The 17657-nt window shown below is 47.0% G+C and overlaps 1 non-coding gene across 1 annotated transcript; it reads left to right on the forward strand.

Annotated features, from left to right (window-relative positions):
* The first annotated feature begins 733 nt into the window (after positions 1-733).
* TRNAR-CCU (transfer RNA arginine (anticodon CCU)) lies at positions 734-806 on the forward strand. Its single transcript has one exon. It is a non-coding gene; the product is annotated as a tRNA-Arg (tRNA).
* The last annotated feature ends 16851 nt before the right edge of the window (positions 807-17657 follow it).

Raw genomic sequence — 17657 nt, forward strand, 5'->3', positions numbered from 1 at the left:
CCGAACAAATGTTATCGCACAGCGCGGAACGCGCCTGTATGTATCCGAAGTTTCTGGAAAGTTATCGATGCTTCTACCCGCTGTCTGTTGTCGCCGAACGTTGTGTTATCTGATTTCATCGCTTGACACGAATGGTGTAGAACATTTTAGAAGGCATGCGGGTCCCAACGTTTAATCTGGAACATTCGATGATTGCTGTATAAAAGCCGACGCGCTTGACCCGCTGATCAGATTTTCGACGATCGCCTACTGTGTTCGCCGCTTTCGCTGTGCTATAAGTGTAGCCTGTTTTGTGGGCACAGGTTCGCCCAATAAAATCTAGTTTCGCCTTTCACAGTATTGCCACTGTGTTCTTAACGTCACCACCACGTGACAATATATATATATATAGTCATATAATGAGAAGCCAACAAACACTGACACCAAGGACAACATAGGGGAGATTACTTGTGTTTAATAAATGAAATAAAGAAAGGATAAATTCATGGAAATTAAAGTGGATGAAAAAACAACTTGCCGCAGGTGGAAACCGGGCCTACAACCTTCGCCCACAACCTTGCTGGCTCGGTTGCCACCTGCGGCAAGTTGTTTTTTCATCCACTTTAATTTCCATTAATTTATTAAACCGGTTTTTATTAATTAATTAAACCGGTTTTTGTTCCTCGCGCCATTGGTCCTTTGTCGTGCTGGTCGCGGCTCGCGGACCCCCTGAGCGAAGGCGAGAGGCCTTCAGGCCCGGCTAGCTCAGTCGGTAGAGCATGAGACTCCTAATCTCAGGGTCGTGGGTTCGGGCCCCACGTTGGGCGCCAGATGAAGGCCTCTCGCCTTCGCTCAGGGGGTCCGCGAGCCGCGACCAGCACGAGAAAGGACCAATGGCGCGAGGAACAAAAACCGGTTTAATTTACGATATAATGAAACACTCAATTACCGCAGCCTCGCGGCCAATAGCAAAAAAGAACAAGGCAAAGAAGCAAACAGCAGCACAGCGAGGCAACAAAAGCAGCATACAAGCAGCGAGGCATACAAGCCAAAGCGAGCGACGAAAGAACGGCCGTTACAAACCGTAAACCAACACTATCTTTCGGTCGATAACAGAATGCATAAAGCGCAGAAAGCAAGCAAGCACCGAACCAGGCGCGCAGACACAGTCCCAAAAGCGAACAAGAGCACTCTTTCACGAGGACAATACAAAAACACTCTTCCCTCTGCTCTGCAGCACGCTCGGAAAGAAACCTAGACGCGCCACGCCCCACCAGCGCCTTCCCAGGCCCGCGCCCCGGAAAAAAAGGCTCCGAGTGCCGTCTCCGCTGCCTTGTTATCGGGCAGCCGCCTTCCCGGCGTTCCCCGCGGGAGTTCTCACGATACGCGATCGGTGCGCATGCTCCATGCGATGACTGCCGTTGTGGCGCTCGTTTCAAAGGCTTCCCCCGTGCGCGCTACGGAGAGGGCCCAAGGGCCCGACACTATATATCCCTCTAAAATATAGAAATAATTTGTGAGCAGGGCTTTTGCAAAACGCTTGTAAACATTGTAACAAATTCATGTAAGCTGCAAAATCAAGCGTCAGATTTGTCCGCTTTAGATTCTTTAAGGGGCCCCTCGCTAGGCCCCATAATAAATTTTGGTTATATGCTGGAAGCTGTTACGTGTCCCCTGGGGAGCGTTCTCACACAATTTTTTTCAAATCGGATCCTTATAGCCGAGATCGAAATATTTCAGTGCCGCGAACGCATGATTTCAGAAGGCGAGCTCCACTGCCAAGCGAGACACCTTCTCCACTTAGGCCGTCTAGCCTCCCGCAAGCGAATTTCGTTCCCTGCGTGCTCCCATACGGGACCTCGAGGATCGCATGACGCATACGTCACGGGCCCCACCTTCATTTTTTTTTCTCCTCGTTTTCTTTTTTTTTTCTTTTGCCGCGCTGCGCATTTCCGCTGATGGCGTTGCGCGATAGCTGTTGTAATTGTCTCGTGTCGCGCAGCGCACGATTTGGCGCGCTGTGCACAAGGACACGTGACTAGCGGTATAATTCAGTGCTACACGAATACTGAGGCCGAACAAGCGGGTCGCAGAGCGTAATCACGCGCTGGAACACGGTAGAACATGGCATATATCGTCGGTACCTGCGCACGTGACTGCACGACCGTGGGAACAAGCAGGCGAAGCGGAAGTACATCTCTCTTGCTTCGGTGCGGCGTAAAACAGAAAACACGCAGGCACTCTGTTTGTGTGTTTTATTATTTCTCTAAGCTTCAACTCGTCAATTCAAGCAACAGATCACACAAGCAACCGAAGTTGCCTTGAATAATTCTCGATGTCACTCATCACCACGAGCGACGTCACACAGCGGACACGAGTACGTAGGCGCTGGGACACGAGTACGTCACTGTCCAGCTGAGGGCGTGGTCGCCGCGAGGGGAAGAGAAAACCGCGTTTTGATTGAAATTTCAGACTTTTCCGCGGCGCGTAGCAATGGAATTCTTTGAAAACACGATCGTTGGCACGCATTGTACGCTCTGAGCTTGTCAGCTCAATATGGGCAGACTTGGTGAGGGGACCTTTAGGACGCAGTTCGGAAAACTGCGATATCTGTTTTTGGCGCCTGGTTACCGGTTTGCAAACTTCGTCCTTTTTATTTTTTAACTAACCAATATGTGGCAATTCTTGTAAACAAATTGCAAGCCCTCAATCAAAATTTTACTTACTACTCTCTCTGTCTTTCGCACTCGCCGCGGTTGCATGGGGGCTGTGGTGTTGGGGTGCTAAGCATGAGGTCGCGGGATCGAATCGCGGCCATGGAGGCCGCATTCTCAATGGGGGCGAAATGCGATAACACCCGTGTACTTAGATTTAGGTGCACGTTAAAGAACGACAGGTAGTCCAAATTTTCGGGGTCCCATACTACGGCGTGCCTCATAATAAAGTTAACTGTCGCTCTCAATGCAACAAACTCCTATTAAATTGGTGCCGTGGTTGTCTCATCGAAGCATTTCTGCATTCGACATATATTTGGCCCCGAGTTAAAGCGCGCTGTGAAGTGATATCGCTGTCACGAATAAAGCGAATACGATTGCGCGACAAAAGTAGTGTCGCCCTAGCATCTCTATTATCCTCATTTTTTTTACACTAGCGGCACGTGCCACCGGGGTGCTCGAAGTGATGGTACCCTTCTAGGGGCACACATTAACAGTATAACAAATCGTAATGTCGGGGTAACTAATTAAAAAAACTATTATGTTACCTTTGCCATTATTCTCTTAAGAGGAACTTTAATGCTGGTAGTTATACTGCATTGCTTATGGTATGAAAAGCGGTCAAATGAGATATATAAGCTTCCCCTCTACGTGCAATATTTGCGTTCCTTATGAGGGTTTCGGAAAGATCGTATTAACAAATTAAATAAATAGTATTGTAAGATTGTTTCCTATTGCATAGTTAGAGTTCTAAACGTTATTGGTTGTAAAGATATTTCTTTATCTCCTGCTATACTCGTGCTGATAACCTAAATATAGATTCCCCCCCCCCCCCCTACAGTAGCTAGAGTTTAATACTCACTTCTAAATTTAAAAAAAAATCTAACCAAATTTGGTGCATCTCGAGAGAACGATTCCTTCGTTCTCGCGTATTTAAATAGCGAGCTCTCGACGTAAGACTTTCTCATCTCGAGGAAGGGGAGGCCTTACGATTCATATTCAATGTACGTGGGTAATAAGGGAACTTTCTCTTCCACTGGAAATGAAATATTACCTTCTCACCCGCCATGGTTGCTTAGAGGCCGTGGTTTTGGGCTTCTAAGTGCGAGGTCGCGGGATCGAATCCCAGCCACGGCGGCCGCATTTCGATTGGGGCGAAATACGAAAACACCCGTTTACTTCGATTTAGCTGCACGATAAAGAACCCTTGGTGATCAAAATTTCCGGAATCCTCCACAATGGCGTGCCTCTTAATCAGATGGTCATTTGTAAAACCCCATAATTTATTTTTGTACCTCCTCCTGACCATTGAAATCACTTACTCCACCACCAGTACAGACATCCCTCAGGCGTCATGCATTGTAGCACAAATCTTGCTCGAACGTATTGCAGAAGTTCAGCAATCTACGCTCATAATTTGTGACGCTTCCTTACACTACATTATCTCTTCACCGCTTCTTCAACACATTTGGTCGTTCGTTTAGACCTTTTGTCTACGTTTTACTTATATGTTACTGTGAAGCCCTACAATAATGCACACCTTTTTCATTTATTATCATATACGGGATGTGTTGATGCCGTTCCCGAATACCGAAATTGATTACTTCAAAAGTATGATGTTTGGGGGGCCATATACACAATGTGCCGTTGTATTGCGCCGCGAAAGTGAGCTTTCTGTGCACGTAATCGTTTTTGTAGTTTGTGTAGTTTGTGTAGTTTGTCTAGTAATAATAAGTGTAGTCTGGAGCATCTGCCCTGTGCATTTCGTGTTTCGTCCTCCTTAGCGCCTTAAACACGTGCCATAGTGCCAGCACCCAAGTTTAAGCAATAGGCGATGCAAAAAAAATCGCGTCTGTGGCGTTTCCGGCTCCGCAATCGCTTCCAGCGCAAGCCGCGAGCAAAAGCATGACCTTTGCGATCCGCTTCAGTTACCCAGAGGAAGCCGCCGTTGGACATCACCTATAGTCACACGACCTACGACTGCTAGAACAGTGCTGCACAAACGTACTGTAGGCGCAGTCTAACCGGTGCGCCTTGTTTGCTGAATTCCTCGTTCGCCCGCATAGCCAGCACAACGTGCCCACCTCATAAGATACGACGCTCGCTTCCGGGCTGCTGACTTTCTGTCGTTGGTCTGCAAACGCCGCGAACGAAGGAATCACGACTGCAGACATCTTCTTGATTATAAACCCCCGAGTGCGGAGCATTGGGAGAGCCGGCTCGTCAGCTGGGAGCTCGCCGTCAAAAGAAGGATGGTGGAGCACGCTAGGGACGCGGCCAAACTCAGTGGAGCCCTGGACTGAGGGACCACCCGTGCTGAAGAGGCTTCCCTTCGACGAGAAGACAGCGTGAAGAAGAGAAGACCTCGATCCGCGAGAATTCCATTTTATGATTCAATAAATGTTTTTTTCTCTCTCTCTCTGTCTCTGATTGTCTCAATGTTTGACGCGACCATCTAAGACCCTGCGCCCGGCTGGAGCTCTTCACCGGCTTCGGTATCCGAAGCCAAGGGCACCGTTACCCGCCAATGCAAAATAAGAAATTACGAGCTGCTCCTCGAGCGCTTTCGCTGTCTGGCGGTGAAGCAGCCACGTGGTAGAATACCCGTTATAAATGATGGAGAGGCATAAAAGTGTCCAGTGAGCTTATGTGTGCGTTGCTTTTTATGGCCTATTTTAAAAAGCCCACAAGCCTTACAACTACCTTATTCTGCAGTCCTATATGATATTGCCAACATACTGAACTATAGAAACCTATATATCATTGTAAAACGATTTCTTGGGGTTGTGCTTCATTTCGCCTTTTTTTTTTAAGGACTGGAAGCTTCAATTCATCAGGTGGTGTAACTTTCTTAAACTACATTCACGCATTTATATTAAGCTGCGTGATGCCACGTCCGAATTGAGCGAAGGTGTGGGGGTCCACACATTGATAGCAAGTTAAATACGTAAATTTGAAGACTTGGCATGTTGGTATAGCATACTATAAGTGGTATGGCACAACATTTTGACGGGACACACAGAAAAGAGCACACACAGCAGAGCGCTACTTGCAACTACCGATTTACTCCTTTTCTTCAGTCATTTTGCTGCTCTTCCCCTTTGAGTATCTCCTTGTATTTAATTCACTGACAAAGGAATAAATCGACAGTTAGAAGTAGCGCTCTGCTGCGTATGTTTCTCTGCTGTGTGTTCGGTCTAAATGTTGTGCAATTCGACTTCAATTTCAATGGAACTTAGTGGGGTGACTGTCTGGGCAGTTTAGGGTTCGCTTATCGTGAGATTGAAGCGAGAACGCAATACAAGGACGTAGATCGGACAAGGACAGACACTGACTTCTAATTAACGTTGACTATTCATGGCGCCGAAATTGATGGAAAGGAGGGAAACAGGAAAAAAAGCTAACTGAAGCAAGAATAAATACGCACAAGTCTCGATAACAACAACAAAATGCTATAAAAGCAAGATACAAACAGGGAAAAGCACATCGTGTCACAATCGCCGCCCGCATCGGTGCGGCTTCCCAAAAGCCTGCGCTCTTCTTCTAATAGGCCCATAGATGACGTGCTTAATGCATGCACTCCGCTCCCGTGCGAGTTCTGTTGCTTGAAGTACCACGCGGGTACACTCGTCCCCGTGTTTGTGAATAACCAACGTTATTTCAAGCCAAGAGGTGCAGCCTCATTTTCTGATATACTGGGCCAAAAAACCATCCTTGTCCCTATCAGAAAAAGAGCACGTTTATGAGAAGGCACACGTGCGGGGGGACATGCATTTCCTTCTCTTGCATTTAGTATTTTTTTCTATCCTAACTTCTCGCTGTTTAAGTCGCTTCACTTAGTCTATGTCACTTAGAGAGTGTATGTCTTTTTTTTTTCTGTTCTATATTCTTGTATGAATTCTGACGCATTAGACATTAAACATCACCTGGAATTCAGCGATTGTCCTTGTGCTAGCTTTCGTCCTTTTTCCTTCGTGCCGTAAACTCGCGATGACTGTGTGTGTTTGTGTGTGTGTGTGCGTCTGTCTGTGTAATGTCTGCGTGCACGTGCGTGCGTGTGTGTGTGGGGGGGATACCACGTGTGACAAGGGTAGCTTAAGGACGCCTTATAGGTTCTGAGCCCACAGGGGCATCTGCCATTCAGCTTGGACCCTTTCTGCACCATCACCAGTATCAGCCGATATGATTATTACTTTTTTTTCAACATCACTGGGGACACATTTTTTTCAAGATCCTAATTGTGCTTGAGCGCCGTTTTGATGCGATTTACGCTCCAACCACGAGGCACACCCGTCGTGGGCTACTCCGGGAGTTCACGAACTTGCACGGTGCGCAAGCGTTCTTGGATCGCGCCCCCATCGGAATCCGACGGCTTCCAGAGGGTTCGAAAAAGCGACCTCGTGCTTAGCCTCTGAGCTACCACAGCGGGTCTACTAATTTATCAGACATGCTGACCTAAACTGGAATACGCATGTATTGTAAGGGATCTATGCCGAAGTAATATCAGCCAAACGTTGGGATTTTTCCAGAATTTTAACAGGGAGCAAAATGGCCCGACTCTGCTTCTTCTGCATGTTTTATCATGCATTACGTCAGAGCCCCGCCCCACCTAGGGCGAAGAAAGAACACTTTCTCGCTGTTTCACACAATAAACGTTCATTCCTCCTCCTAGTCCTCGCCAGCTGCTAGCACCTCTACACAGCATTCGTCATTCTTTGTGACGTCATTGCAAGATTAGAATAGTTTTATTTTCGACGTTACACTCGTATATATCTATTGTCGTTGAATTCGAAACAATCATCGAACATACTATACAAGTACAGCGTGATTAAATTTTTGTTATCACGGACGTCTTATGCAAAGGCCCTTTTATCTGGACTTTTGAAGTATTTTAAATAGGTGAAAAGCAATTTAACCACGCTTACTCTAGCTCAGTTTAAACGCACGGTCAATTAAGAACGAAGCCACCGCTACAGTGCGAACTGCATGCAGAAATGGCATCGTGTGTCGGCCAAAGCGGGAATGTGTAGGCTAACGACATTATTTTGACGAAAACAAATTTGTCTACCACTGACTATCAACGCGTCAACCTGAATACATGGCCTATGTCATGTAACTGTTGTGTTAGACAGTGTAGCGTTGATAAACATAAGCCGGCTAGAAATTACAGAAACGCGGCTTGCTGGCTTGCGCAGAGAAGACAAACTCCTTGCCTAGTATTTCAACTATGGAAGTCAGTTCACCGCGAATAATAGAACGCAACAGATGATTTCCTGGTCACTGTTTGTTTAAAACACGCGAACTCAACGACAGTGCTTGCCCAGAGGGCATTTCGCGACGCCTGAAGTACTTATAAAGGACACACTGTACCGCAATAATTAGGTGAACGCAAAAGATAGTAGTGTTGTGAACTGCAGCACAAATACCGTAGCCGTCATACACGCGATAACATACATAATCCACTGCACTCTTTTAATGCGTTAGCATTAGGAGTGTGGAAGTCTAAAAAAGGCTGTGTGTGAAGTGTGGGAAGCAGATCACTGGTACAGGTAGACAGGGGATGGTAGAGCTTACAAAAGCATGTATGTATGTATGTATGTATGTATGTATGTATGTATGTACGCATGCATGCATGCATGCATGTTGTATGTATGTATACATGTATGTATGTATGTATGTATGTATGTATGTATGTATGTATGTATGTATGCATGTATGTATGTATGTATGTATGTATGTATGTATGTATGTATGTATGTATGTATGTATGTATGTATGTATGTATGTATGTATGTATGTATGTATGTATGTGTGCATGTATGTATGTGTGTATGTATGTATGTGTGTATGTATGTATGTATGTATGCATGCATGTATGTATGTATGTATGCATGCATGCATGCATGCATGAATGTATGTATGTATGTGTGTATGTATGCATGTATGTATGTATGTATGCATGTACGTATGTATGTATGTATGTATGTATGTATGTATGTAGTGCAGCCGACGGTCGCCTGGTCCGGACCATCATCTGCTGCAATTACACTTTCGAAGAGGCAGGGCGTGTGTCGAGTGAGTTCTTGAAGAACATTTTGCAATGTGGTGGACGCGGTTTCGACCATAGATACCTGACTTCAAGAGGTGCGACGTAATACTAGCGCTTTTCTCTCGCATTTACCGCTAAGTCATAGCGTTTTAACACGATAGCGTTAAGGTCCCCGCATCGCAGAATATCCGGTGTCGGCGTCAACGAGGCCCGTTCACGCTATCCACTTTCAAAGGCGAAGCTTAAGCGTCTTCCTCGCTTTTTCTTCTCAAACGCGGCCACAACGACTGTCGCTCTCGCCTACACCACGAGCCCCCTGACCTGCAAGTCGCCCTGGTCCTCCGCTTGAGCCGCTCGCCTCTCGCGAATCACGCACTGCCGCACCGAGCTCAGGTGTCGGGACACGTGCACCGTGCCGGACAGCGAGCCGACGGCGCTGGCGGCAGCCGACTTGGCTCGGCGGGCTCTGCGGGTTTCCGTTCCTGGCAGGACGAACATCCGGTTGCTGGCCACCACAAAGGCCGACCCCAAGAACTCGGTGCTGGACGACGAGCTCGAGTCGCTAGAGGCCACGGCTCGCTTCTTCGACGACGGCCGCTGGATCGACTGCGTGTTATATCACCACTGAGCGGCCACCGCTTTTGAAAGTCAAGGTAACACGGTAATAAACGAGTAGAAAGGGGGTTAATCGAGGGGCCCGATTTTTACTAGTCTTTTCATTAGAAGCCAAGAAACACTGACACGAACGACAACGTAGGGGAAATTACTTGTGCTTAATAAATGAAATAAAGAAACGACAAATGAATGAAAACTATAGGTTGGGCTATCGTTTCCCACCTGCGACAAGTAGTTTTTTCATCCACTTTCATTTCCATTACTTTATCCTTTCTTTATTTCATTTATTAGGCACAAGTAATTTCCCCTATGTTGTCCTTGGTGTCAGTGTTGGCTCCTTATAATAAGCTAACATGGTGACACTCGAAGGAAATATATCATCAGGCGAGAGAACGGAAACCGATACACACAAAATACGGCGGACTAAACGGGCGTAAACAAAAAAAAAACTTGTCTAAAACACAGGCACTTTTGTTTTGTTTAGTATTTTAGCTTTCAAACAAAAAATACAAGTGCGCAGCACCATCGGCACGACTGCTTATCTGAAACATGCTTCGCGCGTAACGCGCGCTACCGGAAACTGCGGTCTCCTTTTTCTTTTGTTATTTTTAGGAGCCATTTTTTTTTCATTCATGACCTATATAGCGGCGAGTCACAAGTCAGGCTTACCAGAATTCCCCCATCGCCTCGTACTTGAGCAAACCATATCACACTGTGCCATCAGCAAATACACATGATACATGAAGCATTTGTTCAAATGAAAGTGAATGGTGTTAGGGTGAGCGACCAAGATCTAAAGACTAAAATTTTGCTTCATGTTTCCTCAGTGATTGCTTCTGTTTCAGTCAAAGCATTTAGTTCGAGTAACAGGTCCGGTAATACGTCGCGGCCTTTCTTAGAAGTTTACGCATGTAGGCGACCACTTTCATTGCATTACCAATGGCCCACTCGGCGTGGTTCCTACCACCGTTCAGTGCGAACAATAGTGACCCGTGTACTTGTATATCCTTTTCCCGGGGACCTTATTTCAGCCACTAGCAAGGTAAGGTTATCGTTCAGCGCAAGTCGCGCCTCTGATTGAAGAAAGGGAATGACATGCTGCTTCTCGACAAAGGACTGCTCTTCTCTGACGCTGCACGACCATTCCTGGGTAGTGCCTCCAGTCGAGGGGTGGTACTGTGGTCAAGTCGGCGTTTTTCCTTCTTTATTTACTTACTGTAGGGGGAGTTCCGAGCCCAGAGGCTCTCGAGAATACGGGAGTAGGAATTTAAATGTTTGTGTGCATATTTCCATCATGTCTACAGGTAAAATTACTGCTCACAGTCACTTCTCGTGAAGCTTCGTTCTGTCGAAACCATAAAGTTTCCTACAATTATTAGAGGGAACTCTGGCGCTGCCATCGTTCAGCCAGCATGGGAATTCATGATTTTCATGCTTGGGGCTTCTCACATTCTTGTGGCTTCGTTTATTACGCTTTATATGAGCCAAATTGAACTAAATTTCAAAGACATTTATACTTTTTGACTGAAGGAGTGAATAAGACTGTGCAAGCCAGCAAAATCGCTGATAATTGCAGTGGTTCCGCTTGTTCATGTGCCCGTGCCATAATGGTTTTAATATAGGGCTTCATTGCTATAGGTCCTGTATTCGAATCCTGTCGTCGAAAAAATTTAGTCAAGTTCAAATAATTATTTAAAACGTAGTACTTTCTTTAAAATGGTCACTTTGCAAAGACACGAAGCCATTTAAAGCTAGAAGGACGAAGTTTAGGCAAATTCGTGTGCTACCCATCATTCCCATACCGGCTGAACTGTCCTGCTTGCAGCTCTCGTGAGAACAAGCGCCACAGTTCCGTCTAGTAATTGTGTGAAGCTCTAAGGTAGTAACGTGTGGCGCAATTGCTATCACCATAGAGCTTGTTTCTATTGAAATTGCTAGAGTGAACTCTGCCGCTGCGATCGTTCAGCTACTATGGAAATGGCGGTTAGTGCATGCACATGTCTAAGCCTCGTACTCGTGGCTTCAGACGTTCTTGTAGCTTTATTTCATTTGGTTTATTCGACCGTAAGGGCCCGAAGGCATTACATAAGGGCCCGGAGACATTACATACTGTTCTGTCTGCTTTAATTGGCCTAGATATAGAAGCAGTCTATTTTTCTAAAAGCAAGAGGCAATAAAACTGTGAAAGATGCATAATCATTGCAAATTCTGGTATTTGTAACAGGATAGCTTGTAGAAAATGATCGATTTGCCAATTGCCAAAGGCGTTTCAAGCCGGAAGAATGAAGTTCAGGCAAGTCAATTATATAGCACGTCGTCCCCATGGTAGCTGAACCCACCTGCTTGCCTTAACCGGCTGCAGGCGTGGCCTAGTGATACAGCGCCTACTTCGGCTGAGGGAGGTTGTGGGTTTGATTCCCTCCGCTGCCGGGCACCCACTGGTTCTCAATTGGGCACAAGTGTACTCCGCCTGACACCGTTTTCTTTAGGGGTCATACGCTTGGGGAAACGGGCCAGTGCCCTAATTCCTCGTGGAAACCCTCGTGAGCACAGAAAACAAGGAGTCTTGCGCTCACATGCCGTCAACTTCCCGATAGCTAGCTTCTCATGCCAAGCGTCTGTTACTACTTGTAGCTGCCGACCACGAGGTCGGAAGCGCGGCTGCACCTATTTAACCACTGGGTACCCGGCGGCAGCATTCGTCTGCCTCCCACAGCAGCGGCGGATGCTCGACTGCTCCATCAGCGCAGCGGTCGCGAAATAGTAGAATGTCCACCTCGTATGCGGGAGGTACTCTTCTTCTAATGGGTAGAATTGTTCACGACCTAGCGCTTGGTTGTTTATATGGGCTCTCGTGTCGAAAGCTGCCCTATAGAAATTTGCGAGGTTCTCTAGGCGACCCTTGTCCCCACCACAGCTTTGTTGCGATAGTCGAGCCTCCACAGCTGCTGCGGGAGGCATACGAGTACTGCCGCCAGTTACCTCGAGGTAAAATAGCCACGAGCGCGCTACCTAGCATGGTGCTCGGCAACAACGGGAGTTCCACACACATGAAAGGACACCAAACTATGGGGAAGTTGGCGGCATGGAACCACCATACTCCCTTTTTTTTTTTGTAGCACTCTTGGCGTTTTGTTTGTCTCGGTATTTGCACAGGAAGCGTTAAGGTGTGGACGAACCTCTCCGACGCAACGCATCTCTGCATAGCCGGATGCCTGGCGTTGCTTGTACCAGTCTTATAAAGCGGTAGGTTTCCTGCGGTGGGCATTCAGCCGTGTATGTCCCGTAGCCGAGCTGGGCGGCCGACCCACTGAGTCCGGACGGCGGTCCAGAGGGTCTAGCGTATGTGCCTCTTCCACTGACTTTTCTAAAAACTTTGTTGTTAACGCGAAGTGCCATATCTTCCGTTTGGCACGCGAATGCTGCGGAGCTTATGTCATAGCCCCAGGACTGCAGAGTAACGAAGATTTCCAAGAATCGCATGGACGCATAAGCACACCTGTGCTCGTTTTCGAGGAGAAAGTGGAGGGTTCTTCCGGGCATCCGAGTCGAAGCCCTCGACCACGAGCGTCTTCCGGTAGAACATGGCCTGCTCCCAGTTGCCGGGAACCCATGTTGGTAGCGGTAGCAGGCAATTATCAAGATCCTGAGCAGACAGAGGCGGATTACGAACGGCGCTTTCTCTATTTCTCGAGTTTATTTAATTGCGCAGCAGATGCCGACAAGAAAATAGAGATCACAGTAACAGTAGCTGACGGAGGTAAAGCCATAGAGAAGCACAATATGCATGGATGAGAAGCGTAAGTAAAACTTGAAGCAGTTATACCTTACGCGCGTCTGTGGCAAAACGTTTTCGTGGGCACAAAGCATTCGTCTCTATGCAGTTGCAGTCGCAATGAAAACTTGTGCATCGGTAGCAAAATTTTCTCACTCAGTTACGTTTCTTTGTTACTATACTCGTAGGTGGGTGTTCTGCGCTTTGTAAGCACTTGACATGCGAACTGCTGGCGTTAACTACACTTGGACTCACGCTGTTACCTTCACCGGCAGGGCTTACCGCAAATTGAGTGCGCTTCAGTTAGTGCGCCGGGAAGCAGCTAGCTCACGTAGTGCGACTACATAGTATGACCAGCCGAAATGCTCGTATGACTATAGCTTCCATGACCAGCTCACTCACCAACTCTGTTTCATACATGAAGACAATGGCGAACACCGGGATGCAGCTTAGTTGAACGACGTCGAACCATGTGATCACCGCATAAATCCAAATTGGATAATGACCGCCTCCAGAGTGCTTAGACATGAGCTTGATTGAGAGCAGGGTCTGTAGAGAAAGATGAGAGCTCGGGTGCGCAAAACTCGATCCATGTTCAATGCAAAGCGCGCAATTCTTTAAATCAAGAGCTGTTAGAAGCACACTGATGATTATGCCTGATTTAATTTCTAGTAATCCAATCAGTGTTCTGTGGGTGACTGTCATTGATGCGTCAACTAAGTGTACATACGTTTGGTCTCTGTGATAGTAATCGAATGGAAATGTCCACGTCCTCGGGACTTCTTGACTTAAAGAATTGTGTGATTTGTGGTATTTACTTAAATGCACCGTTTTTCTTCCATATTCTGTGACATGCAGCAGGGAAGGTTGCACAGCCCGTCTGAATGCGAGTGCACGTTGCCTCCCCTGGATGATGACTAAATGCCCTTCTGTGCTGCTAGACACGAGGTACTGGGATCAAATCCAGGCCACGGCGACCGCGTTTCGATGGAGGCGAAATGCAAAAACAGCCGTGTACTTAAATTCTGGTTCACATTAAAGAACCCCAGGGGGTCAAAATGTTGTTCTGGAGTCCCCCATTACGGCGTTCCTCATAATCAGATGGTGGTTTTGGCACGTAAAGTCCCATGATTACCATTACGAAATGCCGTTTAGACGAGGCTACGACACACGGCGGCTGATCTTGGCGATGAATGTTTGTTTACCTACAAGTATTAGTGTACACGGTTTTCTGAGCTACGACCACCTGTGCTGTTATTGTTGTTAATATATCAATAAACTTCTTGTTTGTAGTTTCGTGACCTCGCTAATATTTTGGAACGTCATGCTGAGGGAATATATAGTGCCTATTTGGAATTGATAAACCACGGAGACAGACACACTAAAGCAAAAGCTTAGGAATAAGCTATTTCATGCGGTGCGTCAGTCCTCACTTCTTCGCGATTTCAAGCAGACGCTTTTCTAAAACAGCGGCCGTGGTATGAATGAAGCATTGTTGATATAAATGCGCTGATATTTTTCCTAAATGGTGTTGGAGGCGTCCCTACAGAAATTAAGTTGCGTGTCTTTTGTAAGCTACAAAGATTAACGTTTGTAATCACAGGATTGATGGTTATAAAATACTTGCAAGCGGCGTTTGTCTTACCATCGCGTAGCCCGATATCAGTCTTAATACTTACAATAGTTATCACTGGTATGACGGAAGCCAGGCAGGCTTTCACAAAGGAACTGCATTCACGTCCCGTCATTATCCTAGAAGCGATATCGAGTCGCCGTAGACCTGTAAAAGCAATAACGTTCAATCTAACCTGCGTATTCAAGAATGCGCCTTAACTTCAAGTCCCTACTAAGCTCGATCTAAATGATACCTGGCGTGAACGTACCCAAGACGGTCATTGCATTTCCTTCAGCGCGTTCACGTTACTCACGTGAATTGTACACTTGACCTTCATCAATTCAAGCATGGGCTACATGTTAAGCGCATCACAGAACGCTCACAACACAGACATCAGACGGAAGCTCCAACCTTGTATCTGAGTTGGGAACGCTAGCCTTGCGTTAACGTTTATGTGAAAGATGCACCGACAAAATCTAACGAGAAGTTATTCTCATAGTGCATGCACTTTCCTACATGTGGTTAAAACAAATGAAAAGTGCACAGCTTTTGATTTCAGGACGCGCGTCGAACGGCCTGTATTGGAAGCAATTAAAAAGCGACGAAGCTTTTGTGAGAGTGAGAAAGATCATAAACCATATCATGTTGCGTCTTTGCAACATAACATACGACCGCGTACTCAGACAGGATTGTCACAACTCCTGGTATCCCGGCCATCCAGCTGCAGATGTATGCAGTTTGGTAGCATGAAGCCTTCAACGCCTCACCGCGCTAGCAATACCGCCAGCTCTAAACGTAGCAATGGGGACGTTGCCATTTTATTGAGCTGACCCTTTTTTTTCCGCATGAATAACATATACCTTATATACGGCACCGCTAAGTAGCTATCTCTGGCCCCCTTTTATAACGTAATATTTTACGTCAAATATTACGACAACATTTTTAGCAACTTCCTCATCTGTAATGCATCGAACAGGTTATTGCGAAGGTACATGATCATTTATTTAGTCCCAGTCCATGCTTCCAGCAAGGGGTCCCATGGGGTTGTCCCGCTTCGCAAGCTGTATAAGGCCACGTAATGAGTTAGTCCACTTTGTTTATGAAAATTGGGCTGCCCTGGCAAACAATTAAACTACATTTCACTTCGCCATGTACTTCGGGATAAAGGTTCGACTTTTTACAATAAAGTGCTACTTTCAGGGTAGTCAAATGTTAATCCTCAAAATTTTTGTACCCAATTACCAACTTCATTTGCGTTTTTCTAGACAATTGCTGTGGCCGATGAGATGAAAAGTTGCACGAGTTCTTGAAAGTGTATGTTAATAGCGCACGCGGACAACACACAGAGCGACGAAGATTGCAGCTGGAGAAGCGCTGTGCGTGTGTGCGTGTGTGCGTGTGTGTGCGTGTGCGTGTGCGTGTGCGTGTGCGTGCGCGTGCGTGTGCGTGTGCGTGTGTGCGTGTGTGTGTGTGCGTGTGTGTGTGTGCGTGTGCGTGTGCGTGTGTGTGTGTGTGTGTGTGTGTGTGTGTGTGTGTGTGTGTGTGTGTGTGTGTGTGTGTGTGTGTGTGTGTGTGTGTGTGTGCGCGCACGCGCGCGTGTGTGGCAGCACTGTGCAAGCTCCTGCTTGAATTCAGGGCTTGCTTCGCAAGTTCGTCTCAGGTTCGCCAGGCTTCAATAACAAGGCACAGGATCATCACATGCGACGACGCACGCCCGATACGCTAGCAGCCCTACCGCGTGTCGGCGAAAGAACGCGAAGCGATTCATACGCAAGTAAAAGAGATGCTTGAACACGGCGTTATCGAACCTTCCAAGAGCTCATGGTCGTTTTCGGTAGTTCTTCTCAGAAAGAAAGATAGTACACTACGCTTCACTGTAGACTACCGGAAGCTCAACAACGTAACTAAAGAGGACGGGTACCCACTGCTACGTAGCAACGATTCATTTGACAGACTGCGGCGCACCCTGTGTTATTCGTCACTCGATTTGAAAAGCGGATACAAGCAGATTGAGATAGACGAAGGAGACCGCGAGAAAACTGCCTTTGTGACTCCCGACGGCCTCTATGAATTTCGAGTGCTTCCTTTCGGCTTGTGCTCAGCTCAAGCAACGTTCCAACGAATGATGGATACAGTCCTCACTAGACTGACATGGCATACTTGTCTCGTGTATGTCGATGACGTAGAAATGTTTTCTGAAACATTTCAGCCCCATCTTCATCGCCTGCGGAATGTTTCAGAAGCGATCCGATCGGCTGATCTCACGCTTAAACCAGGAAAGTGCCACTTTGGCTATGAAGAGCAAGTTTCTCGGACACGTCGTAAGCGCTAGAGGAGTCAGACCCGATCCCGACAAGCTTTCCGCGGTAACCGCTTTTCCTCCTCCGGCCGACGAGAAGGTCATGCGGCGTTTCCTAGGTTTGCGTGCGTATTATCACCGTTTCAATGGCAATTTCTAGCAGATAGCGGAACCCCTGACTCGACTTACCAGGAATGACACGCCATTTGCCTGGACAAATGAGCAACAGGCGGCCTTCGTTGAACTAGGGCAACGCATACAGTCAGCAACCGTATTGGCACATTTTGACTACGACGCTGACACCGATGTACATACTGACGCCAGCAACATCGGTGTTGGCGCAGTACTTGTCCAACGTCAAGACGGCGATGAAAGAGTAATAGCTTATGCTAGCCGCTCGCTGTCCCGTGCCGAGGCGAACTGCTCTGCCACAGAAAAAGACCGTCTCGCAGTTGTTTGGGCGATCATGAAGTTTCGCCCTTATCTCTATGGCCGTCCCTTCAAAGTGGTGACAGACGACAATGCTCTATGTTGATTGGCAAACTATGGTGACAGACGACAATGCTCTATGTTGATTGGAAAACTACGCGATCCTTCAGGACGACTGGCAA

Source organism: Dermacentor andersoni, chromosome 3 (genome assembly GCF_023375885.2).
Source record: "Dermacentor andersoni chromosome 3, qqDerAnde1_hic_scaffold, whole genome shotgun sequence".
Lineage (NCBI taxonomy): Eukaryota > Metazoa > Arthropoda > Arachnida > Ixodida > Ixodidae > Dermacentor > Dermacentor andersoni.